This window comes from Chelonia mydas, chromosome 3 (genome assembly GCF_015237465.2).
Source record: "Chelonia mydas isolate rCheMyd1 chromosome 3, rCheMyd1.pri.v2, whole genome shotgun sequence".
NCBI lineage: Eukaryota > Metazoa > Chordata > Testudines > Cheloniidae > Chelonia > Chelonia mydas.
In genome coordinates, this window is record NC_057851.1 from 140,559,794 (window position 1) to 140,570,295 (window position 10,502).

The following is a 10,502-nucleotide window of genomic DNA, read 5'->3' on the forward strand; positions in this document are numbered from 1 at the left end:
GGAGAGAGGAGGAGTGGGGAGAACATAATAACTTGCCTCAAAAACTTCCTAGGAATATTTTGAGTTTGTCAAAATTTGGAAGCTCCTTATATACTGTGTTTAAAGTCTTTGTTAGAGCCAACCTCCAAATATGAAGCACTCAGATAACATCGTGCTGTGGACAATATAAGAACCAAACGGAAAAGAATGAGTAACTAGGTGTAAAGAATCAGCCCTTTGACAAATTAGCCACATGTAAAGTGACCTTTGGCTCCTTTTCTGATTCCTGCTGCTACCTCAAGTTTACCTAAGCTTTGGAGCAAGATAGAGAGGTAAGGCTTTCTGAAGGACATTAATAGTTGGTCCTTGCCCTGAGGTCCCCTATCCTAGCTTCATATTTTCTCATGTTGAAACACACAAAATCAAGGATCGTGGACAAAATTGGCATAATATGTGGAGTTAGGCTATATTTCTACATACCACAGAAAAGCACTCTTCAGTGGCAGTGAACTATCTGCCTGTGTTATACTCAGGACCTTGATATCTCAGACTCTGCTGAAAGAAACTCTGTGCAGCAAAATAGCTAACTGCTAAACTAAAGATTTGCTTCAGTTACGAGCTTAGCCAGTAGGTAAAAAGATCCAGCCTTAGAGGTGTCACTTCCTTTTGAATGAGAGAGATGATTTTGGTCATGATGGTTCAGTCACCAGAACACAGAGCGTGGGGAGTTCCAGCCTGCTGCTATACTGAATAGCCCAGGAATATGCTCTGCAAGTACCGCGATTTGGTGCAGAAGGAAGTATTCCCAGTACACCTTCACTAGAGTTGGCTTTTTCTGTTGCCTCAGAACCCCAGCTTGTTTATATATTTGATAACACAGGATAATACTGTCTTTCATGAGCTTCTTTATAGCACACACTTTGGCGATGACTCTAGGCAGTTTGTGTGCAGGTAATACTCCTGTCTTCCATATCTGGCTCACCATCTTAAACTGAAGACTTACTGGCACCTTAGAGACTAATAAATTTGAGTATAAACTTTCGTGAGCTACAGCTCACTTCATCGGATGCATCTTAAACTGGTGTGTGATTCTGGGACTAAATACTGCCTTACTGATCTGGGATTACATATATTGGAGTCAGAACGGAAAAAAAATAAACTGGCTCTTCTTCAAGTGTCCCCTGCATATTCCCCATGCTTGGGATGTGCACTGACTGGTCCCATTGAATGGTGCAGCCTTCTACTAGCAGTCCTAGCCCTTCCTGCCCTGCCCCCAAGCTCCAAACACATTCCGACGGTGTGACTTTAAATAGGATGCTTGCAGTTACGGCCTCAGTTCTTCTGACATGGATGGATGATAATCTTCTATGGATCAAGATCATTTAAATAGTTGGGATAAGTGTCCAGTTGTTTTTTTATATAGTTAGCATTAGAGTTAGTTTAAGTGTTAGTATTAGTTTTTTTAGGTTATTATGGCAGATCCAAAGATCAGAACACAATGATCAAAAAGATGTGCATTGTTACGGATTCTGATGCCCATGCGCTCTGCCTAAAATGCTTGGAGGAAGGACATTTTCTTTCATGTTGCTCTATTTGCAGCACTTTCACACCATGAGCTAGAAAAGAGAGGCAAAACACTCCAAGCTCTTCTGCAAGAAGCCTTATCTACCGTGTCCTCCAGGTTTGAGGTTCCTAAGGCATTATGTGGTTAAAAACCAAGAGGCTTGGTTCAGCTCAGAGCCTTCCAGTTCCAGGAAAACTTTGGTACTTAGACCAACAGTCTCCGCACCAAGTTCCAGTTCAAAAGAGACTGAGCATTCGGTACCAAAGTCATCTGATCTGACACCACAGAAGGCCACCGGTGTTGAGGAAATCCAGAAGCGACTATAGATTCTCTATGCCGGGCATTTCCACAGAACAAGGGCCCTCAGTTCCAAGACAGAAGACAAAATGTTTATTCTGGAGATTCATTGGAACTGATGGTCATGGCTGGACAGATCAGAGACACAAAGAGAACACCTAAATTAGGGCTGTCGAGTGATTAAAATAACCCCAATTAATTGTATGATTAAAAAAATGAATTGTGATCGCATAATAGATTACCATTTATTTAAATATTGTTGGATGTTTTCTACATATTCAAATATATTGATTTCAATTACAACACAGAATACAAAGCGTACAGTGCTTACTTTATATTTTTGATTACAAATGTTTACACTGTAAAAAACAAAAGAAATAGTATTTTTCAAATCACCTAATACAAGTACTGTATTGCAATCTCTTTATCATAAAAGTTTAAATATTCATGGTAAATAGGCCCAATGGCCTGTGATGGGATGTTAGATGGGGTGGGATCTGAGTTACTACAGAGAATTCTTTCCTGGGTATCTGGCTGGTGAATCTTGCCCATATGCTCAGGGTTCAGCTGATCACCATATTTGGGGTCGGGAAGGAATTTTCCTCCAGGGCAGATAGGAAGAGGCCCTGGAGGTTTTTCACCTTCCTCTGTAGCATGGGGCACGGGTCACTTGCTGGAGGATTCTCTGCTTCTTGAAGTCTTTAAACCATGATTTGAGGACTTCAGTAGCTCAGACATAGGTAAGCGGTTTATCGCAGGAGTGGGTAGGTGAGATTCTGTGGCCTGCATTGTGCAGGAGGTCAGACTAGATGATCCTAATGGTCCCTTCTGTCCTTAATATCTAAGAATCTATGAAAGTTGAACTCACAAATGTAGAATTATGTACAAAAAATAACTGTATTCAAAAATAAAACAATGTAAAACTTTAGAGCCTACAAGTCCACTCAGTCCTATTTCTTATTCAGCCAATCATTCAGACAAACAAGTTTGTTTACATTTGCAGGAGATTATGTTGCCTGCTTCTTGTTCCCAACATCACCTGAAAGTGAGAACAGGCATTCACATGGCACTGTTGCAGCCGGTGTGTCGCAAGATATTTACATGCTAGATGCACTAAAGATTCATATGTCCCTTCATGCTTCATCCACCATTCTAGAGGTCATGTGCCCATGCTGATAACGGATTCTGCTCTATAACGATCCAAAGCAGTGCGGACCGACACATGTTCATTTTCATAATCTGAGTCAGATGTCACCAACAGAAGCTTGATTTTCTTTTTTGGTGGTTTGGGTTCTGTAGTTTCTTCATTGGAGTGTTGCTCTTTTAAGACTTCTGGAAAAATGCTCAATCTCATCCCTCTCAGATTTTGGGAGACATTTCAGATTCTTAAACCTTGGGTCAAGTGCTGTAGCTATCTTTAGAAATCTTCCATTGGTGGTACCTTCTTTGCGTTTTGTCAGATCTGCAGCAAAAGTGTTCTTAAAATGAACAGCATGTACGGAGTCATCATCCAAGACTACTATAACATGAAATATATGGCAGAATGCGGGTAAAACAGAGCAGGAGATGTACCGTTCTCCCCCAAGGAGAATTTAATTAATGCATTTTTTTAACTAGCGTCATCAGCATGTAAGCATGTCCTCTGGAAAGGTGGCCGAAGTATGAAGAGTCATGCAAATGTTTAGCATATCTGGCATGTAAATACCTTGCAATGCCACCTACAAAAGTCCCATGTGAACACTGTTCTCACTTTCTGGTGACATTGTAAATAAGAAGTGGGCAGCATTATCTCCCGTAAATGTAAACAAACTTGTTTGTCTTAGTGATAGGCTTTACAAGAAGAAGGACTGAGTGGACTTGTAGGCTCTAAAGTTTTGCATTGTTTTGTTGTGAGTGAAGTTATGTAACAAACCTAAATTTGTAAGTCGCATTTTCACGATAAAAAGATTTCACTACAGTATGTGTATTAGGTGAATTGAAAAATACTATTTTTTTATCATTTTTACAGTCCAAATATTTGTAATAAAAAGAATATAAAGTGAGCAGTGCACACTTTGTATTCTGTGTTGTAATTGAAATCAATATAGTTGAAAATGTAGAAAAACATCCAAAAATGTTTAATAAATTTTAATTGGTATTCTGTTGTTTAACAGTGCAATTAAAACTGCAGTTAGTTGTGATTAATTTTTGGAGTTAATCAACAGCCCTATTCTAAATCTTTTTCTTTGAGTTCCAAAGAATTCTGTGAGTCTGGGTGTTTATATAGGCACCAATGGCAGCTAATACTGAGGACATACAAGTGTCTGTGGAATAGCAGGTTTTGATTCTGGTTAATTTGGCAACAGTGAAGAGGAAATTGGGTACAGAACCACAATCTCAAAGATCTCCAGTGGACGCAAACTATTACAAACACAAGTATCTCAGCTCTGACATGTTACTGGACTGGCCAGATTGGTAAGAATGGCAAATGCCGTGGAATCCTTGGCCTTACTGGTCAACTCTGACATTTCCTTACCAGCCTCCTGCCGGGTAACCTGTCCAACAAAGAACTGAAGAAAGTTTTCCAGATCCATGACATCCAGGTCCAAGCTATGGACTGGATGTCATGGATCTGGGAATTACAGATGAATTACAGATACTTAGTGTGAATGGACCTTCTGACTCAACAGCAAAGAAAAGTGTACCATCCAGACCCATGGCCATATCTGATAGCATGGGCAATAAGTCTTTAATGAAGTTGGAGATGTCTTTCTCTATAATTATTCAACCTAGTCTACTAAATGTTAGAAGAGAATCAACTAGAAAATGTAATCAATTAAAATGGAAAAGATTTTTGCTATGGATATTTAATAAGGGTATAGATTCTATGTCAGCGCCTATTCATTCTGTACCAGAGTAGAGTTTATATTTGAAGCATTAAGATTTATCTGTTGCTTCACTTAAGGTACATTTTGTCCCACTAGCAGTTTATTCCATACTGTGACAAAGTTCTGTCCTTGCCTCTGTGGGGCCCACATTTCCTGGTGGATTTCACTAGCCTCAGAGGCTCACTGTGACCCTCCACGTAACCCTTCTCTGTCTAGAGACAAGGGTCACAGTCTACTGAGCCTTTTTCATCATAAGCCAGGAAGGGAGGTGAGGAGAAGTTATCCTTCCTTGCACAGTCTCTGTTGTCTCCCAGTCTCAGTGATTAATCAGGGGGCAAAGGTGGGGTGGGGGAGCCCGGGCCCACCCTCTACTCCGGGCTCCAGCCCAAGGACCCTAATAGTATCGGCTATGGTAGCTGACCTTTTAGAAACATAACATGTACAATTCCCTGGGCTACTTCCCCCACAGCAGCCCTCACTTCCTCAAGCTCCACTTCACCCTTACCTCAGGGCCTCCTTCCTTGTGCCTGATACGGTGTGTACTACTCAGCCTCTCCAACAGCACAACTTCCTCCCACAGCTCCTGACATGCACACCCACCTGACTAACTGGGAGGCTTTTAACTAGTTTCAGCCAGCCCCTGATTGGCTTCAGGTGTCCCAATCAACCTAGCCCTCTCCCTGCCTTCTGGAAAGTTCTTAATTGGTCCCAGGTGTCTTAATTGACCTGGAGCAGCTGCCATTTCACTTATCCTGGTACTAGGGATTTGTTTAGCCTGGAGCTAATATATTGATCTCCCACTACTTTTCCATAGCCATCTGGCCTTGCCCCGTCACAATACTAATATATAAGATAGCAAATCAATTTTCTCACATGAGATTGTAAAGAAGTTTTTTAAAGGGTTACTAAATTTGTGCCCTCTGGTAAGAGATCCTGTGGTGTCATGGGACGTAAATTTAGTGCTTCTGTCACCACTGTTTGAGCCCTTGTCTTTATGTTCTTTATTTCATCTATCAATTAAGACCGCCTTTGTTATAGCGATATCAGGCAAGAGGATTGGTGAACTTCATGCATTAATGGCTGATCCTCCATTTATGACCTTTTATAAGGACAAAGTAGTGTTTCATCCACATCCTAGATTTGTACCAAAAGTCATTTGAGTTTAATGTCAGTCTATTACTTAGCCAGTGTTTTTCCTAGGCCTCATTTGGAGAAAGGTGAATAAAAACTACGCTGTTTGGATGCAAAGAGAGTTTTATCATTCTATTTGGGTAGGACTAAATACTTTAGATCTTCACATAAATAGTTTGTGTCATATGCTGGTAACTGTAAAGGAAACCCTGTTTCCACACAAACATTGTCGAGGTGGGTCAGATGGTGTATAGTGGAAACTTATAAGGGGGTATCACAATATCCCCCTGTCCAACTGAAAGCACATTCCACTAGGGTTCTGGCAGCCTTGGTGGCAGGTTTGAAGCGTGTTCCGATAGTAGAGATTTGTAGAGCAGCCCTGTATAGTTCTATACACATATTCACAAAACATACCTTGTTAGATATTTCAGCCAGGTCAAATGCAGAGTTTGGTAGATCGGTGCCACAGTCCTTATTTAGTTAGGACTCCTTACCTATAGTCCTAGTTAATATGCAGACTACTGACTAAACTGTCTCAAGAGCGGGAATGTGCAGAAGATACTCGAAGAAGAAAAGAAGGTGGTTACTTGTAACCAAGTTCTTGGAAATAGACTCTGCATATTCACAGTCCCTGTCCTCCTTCCCCTCTTTTACGGAGTCCTATCTTCTACTGCTCTGTATTAGGAGTGGAAGGAACTGAGGCAGTAACCACTAGTGACCTCCTATTTATAGCCACACCCTCAAAATGTACTTATAGGCTGGGGGCAGAAAGGGCATAGAATCACAGAATCATAGGACTGGAAGGAACCTCAGGAGGACATCTAGTCCAGTCCCCTACACTCACAGCAGGACTAAGTATTATCTAGATCATTCCTGACAGGTTTGTCTAATCTGCTCTTAAAAATCTCCAGTGATGGAGATTACAACCTCCCTAAACAATTTATTCCAGTGCTTAACCACCCTGACAGGAAGTTTTTCCTAATGTCCAACCTAAACCTCCCTTGCTGCAATTAAGCCCATTGCTTCTTGTCCTATCCTCAGAGCTTAGGCAGAACAATTTTTCTCCTTCCTCCTTCTAACAACCTTTTATGTACTTGTAAACTCTTATCAGGTCCCCTCTCAGTCTTCTCTTCTCCAGACTAGACAAACCCAATTATTTCAATCTTCCCTGATAGTTCATGTTTTCTAGACCTTTTAAATCATTTTTTTTTACTTTTCTTGGGATTTTCTCCAGTTTGTCCGCATCTTTCCTGAAATGTGGCACCTAGAACTGGACACAATACTCCAGTGGAGGCCTAATCAGCGTAGAGTAGAGCAGAAGAATTATTTCTCGTGTTTCCTGCTAATACATCCCAGAATGATGATTACTTTTTCTGCAGCAGTGTTACACTGTTGCTTCATATTTAGCTTGTGATCCATGCTGTCCCCCAAATCCCTTTCTGCGGTACTTCTTAGGCAGTCATTTCCCATTGTGTATGTGTACAACTGATTGTTCCCTCCAAAGTGGAGTACTTTGCATTTGTCCTTATCGAATTTCTTGTGAGCAGTTGACTCGGCACTCGTTCAATGGCACCTGTCGGTGCATGTCAAACCTTGATTACAAGTAAGTAACGTTCATTGTCCTAAGCTCTGCCCACAGTCCTATATCCATCTATTTGTTGCCAAAATATATTCATAATATGAGTATCTTCGCTCATTCAGTAGTGGAATAGTTATCAATACTAATATTTATATTTGCTCACACTACAGAATAAACACTACTTCCAGACTCAGAGACATTACTGCATCAGTTTACAGATGGGTTATATTATAGCGGTTACATTTTCAACCATAAGAGTTAAACTTGATTATCTGTAAATGGAAGCTTAGATTCTTAATTACAAAATGAAGCCACATAGGGAGCTGCTACGAGCCAGACCAATCACTTCCTGAGGAATTCAAATGCATGGTTCCTATTTCTCTCCTGAGGTCCTGATAGCTTGGTTTACAGTAATGCAGGGGGACTGGATGTAGAATGCAGTCTTGTTATCCAAGCCAAATCCCCGCTGTTACATCCTCTGCCCTGGTAAGTTGTGAATGAAAAGATTGTGTGGTTAAAGGCTCTAGGGAGGGGCCTTGTCCTGTTTTAGTGATCCTGCCTAGTTTAAAACCATGATGTAAAGGGCTCTTTAATATATAGATTGGGCCTTACCAATGAGGTAAATTTATTGACATGTTCCTCACACCTCCACCTTGATTTATTTAATGAACAGATCCCTAGAGAGAAAGCTGTCATCTTCTGGACCATTTGTTTCTAATTAAAGGTCAACCTTTTTTTGTGCTGCCTTATAGTGTTTGTCATCAGAGCTGCACTGTATTATAGAATGGGGATCAATGAGTTCTCCAGACTTCAAAGAATGTTCTGCTAATTTGAACTCAAAATGGCATTTTCAGTACCTGCTGCCAACATTTTGGTTTACTAATTCCTCAAAAAGTTAGAATTCTTCCTCTGAGTATATCTATCAGCCCCATTACTCTGTATCATGCTCTAATACTAGCTGCTTCTGCATTAGCATTTTGCAGTCAACAGACTTTAAGTTTCAGAGTAGCAGCCATGTTAGTCTGTATTCGCAAAAAGAAAAGGAGTACTTGTGGCACCTTAGAGACTAACCAATTTATTTGAGCATAAGCTTTCGTGAGCTACAGCTCACTTCATCGGATGCATTCAGTGGAAAACACAGTGAGGAGATTTATATACACACAGAACATGAAAAAATGGGTGTTATCGTACACACTGTAAGGAGAGTGATCACTTAAGATGAGCTATTACCAGCAGGAGAGCGGGGCGGGGGGGGGGGAGGGGGAGGAAGGGGAAGAAAACCTTTTGTAGTGGTAATCAAGGTGGGCCATTTCCAGCAGTTGACAAGAACGTCTGAGGAACAGTGGGGGGTGGGGGAGGAATAAACATGGGGAAATAGTTTTACTTTGTGTAATGACCCATCCACTCCCAGTCTCTATTCAAGCCTAAGTTAATTGTATCCAGTTTGCAAATTAATTCCAATTCAGCAGTCTCTCATTGGAGTCTGTTTTTGAAGTCTTTTTGTTGTAATATTGCAATTTTTAGGTCTGTAATCGTGTGACCAGAGAGATTGAAGTGTTCTCCGACTGGTTTATGAATGTTATAATTCTTGACATCTGATTTGTGTCCATTACCATTACCCTCTGATCCCACTGAGGGTTACCAAAAGAAACTACACCATTTGCTCAAGAAACTCCCTGAAAAAGCACAAGAACAAATCCGCACAGACACACCCCTGGAACCCCGACCTGGGGTATTCTATCTACTACCCAAGATCCATAAACCTGGAAATCCTGGACGCCCCATCATCTCAGGCATTGGCACCCTGACGACAGGATTGTCTGGCTATGTAGACTCCCTCCTCAGGCCCTACGCTACCAGCACTCCCAGCTATCTTCGAGACACCACTGACTTCCTGAGGAAACTACAATCGATCGGTGATCTTCCTGAAAACACCATCCTGGCCGCTATGGATGTAGAAGCCCTCTACACCAACATTCCACACAAAGATGGATTACAAGCCATCAGGAACAGTATCCCCGATAATGTCACGGCAAACCTGATGGCTGAACTTTGTGACTTTGTCCTCACCCATAACTATTTCACATTTGGGGGCAATGTATACCTTCAAATCAGCGGCACTGCTATGGGTACCCGCATGGCCCCACAGTCTGCCAACATTTTTATGGCTGACTTAGAACAACGCTTCCTCAGCTCTTGTCCCCTAATGCCCCTACTCTACTTGCACGACATTGATGACAACTTCATCATCTGGACCCATGGAAAAGAAGCCCTTGAGGAATTCCACCATGATTTCAACAACTTCCATCCCATCATCAACCTCAGCCTGGACCAGTCCACACAAGAGATCCACTTCCTGGACACTACGGTGCTAATAAGCGATGGTCACATAAACACCACCCTATACTGGAAACCTACTGACCGCTATTCCTACCTACATGCCTCCAGCTTTCACCCAGACCACACCACACGATCCATTGGTTACAGCCAAGCTCTACGATACAACCGCATTTGCTCCAACCCCTCAGACAGAGACAAACACCTACAAGATCTCTCAAGCATTCTTACAACTACAATATCCACCTGCTGAAGTGAAGAAACAGATTGACAGAGCCAGAAGAGTACCCAGAAGTCACCTACTACAGGACAGGCCCAACAAAGACAATAACAGAACGCCACTAGCCATCACCTTCAGCCACCAACTAAAACCTCTCCAACGCATCATCAAGGATCTACAACCTATCCTGAAGGACGACCCATCACTCTCACAAATCTTGGGAGACAGGCCAGTCCTTGCTTACAGACAGCCCCCCCAACCAGAAGCAAATACTCATCAGCAACCACACAACAGAACCACTAACCCAGGAACCTATCCTTGCAACAAAGCCCGTTGCCAACTGTGTCCACATATCTATTCAGGGGACACCATCATAGGGCCTAATCACATCAGCCACACTATCAGAGGCTCGTTCACCTGCACATCTACCAATGTGATATATGCCATCATGTGCCAGCAATGCCCCTCTGCCATGTACATTAGTCAAACTGGACAGTCTCTACGTAAAAGAATAAATGGACACAAATC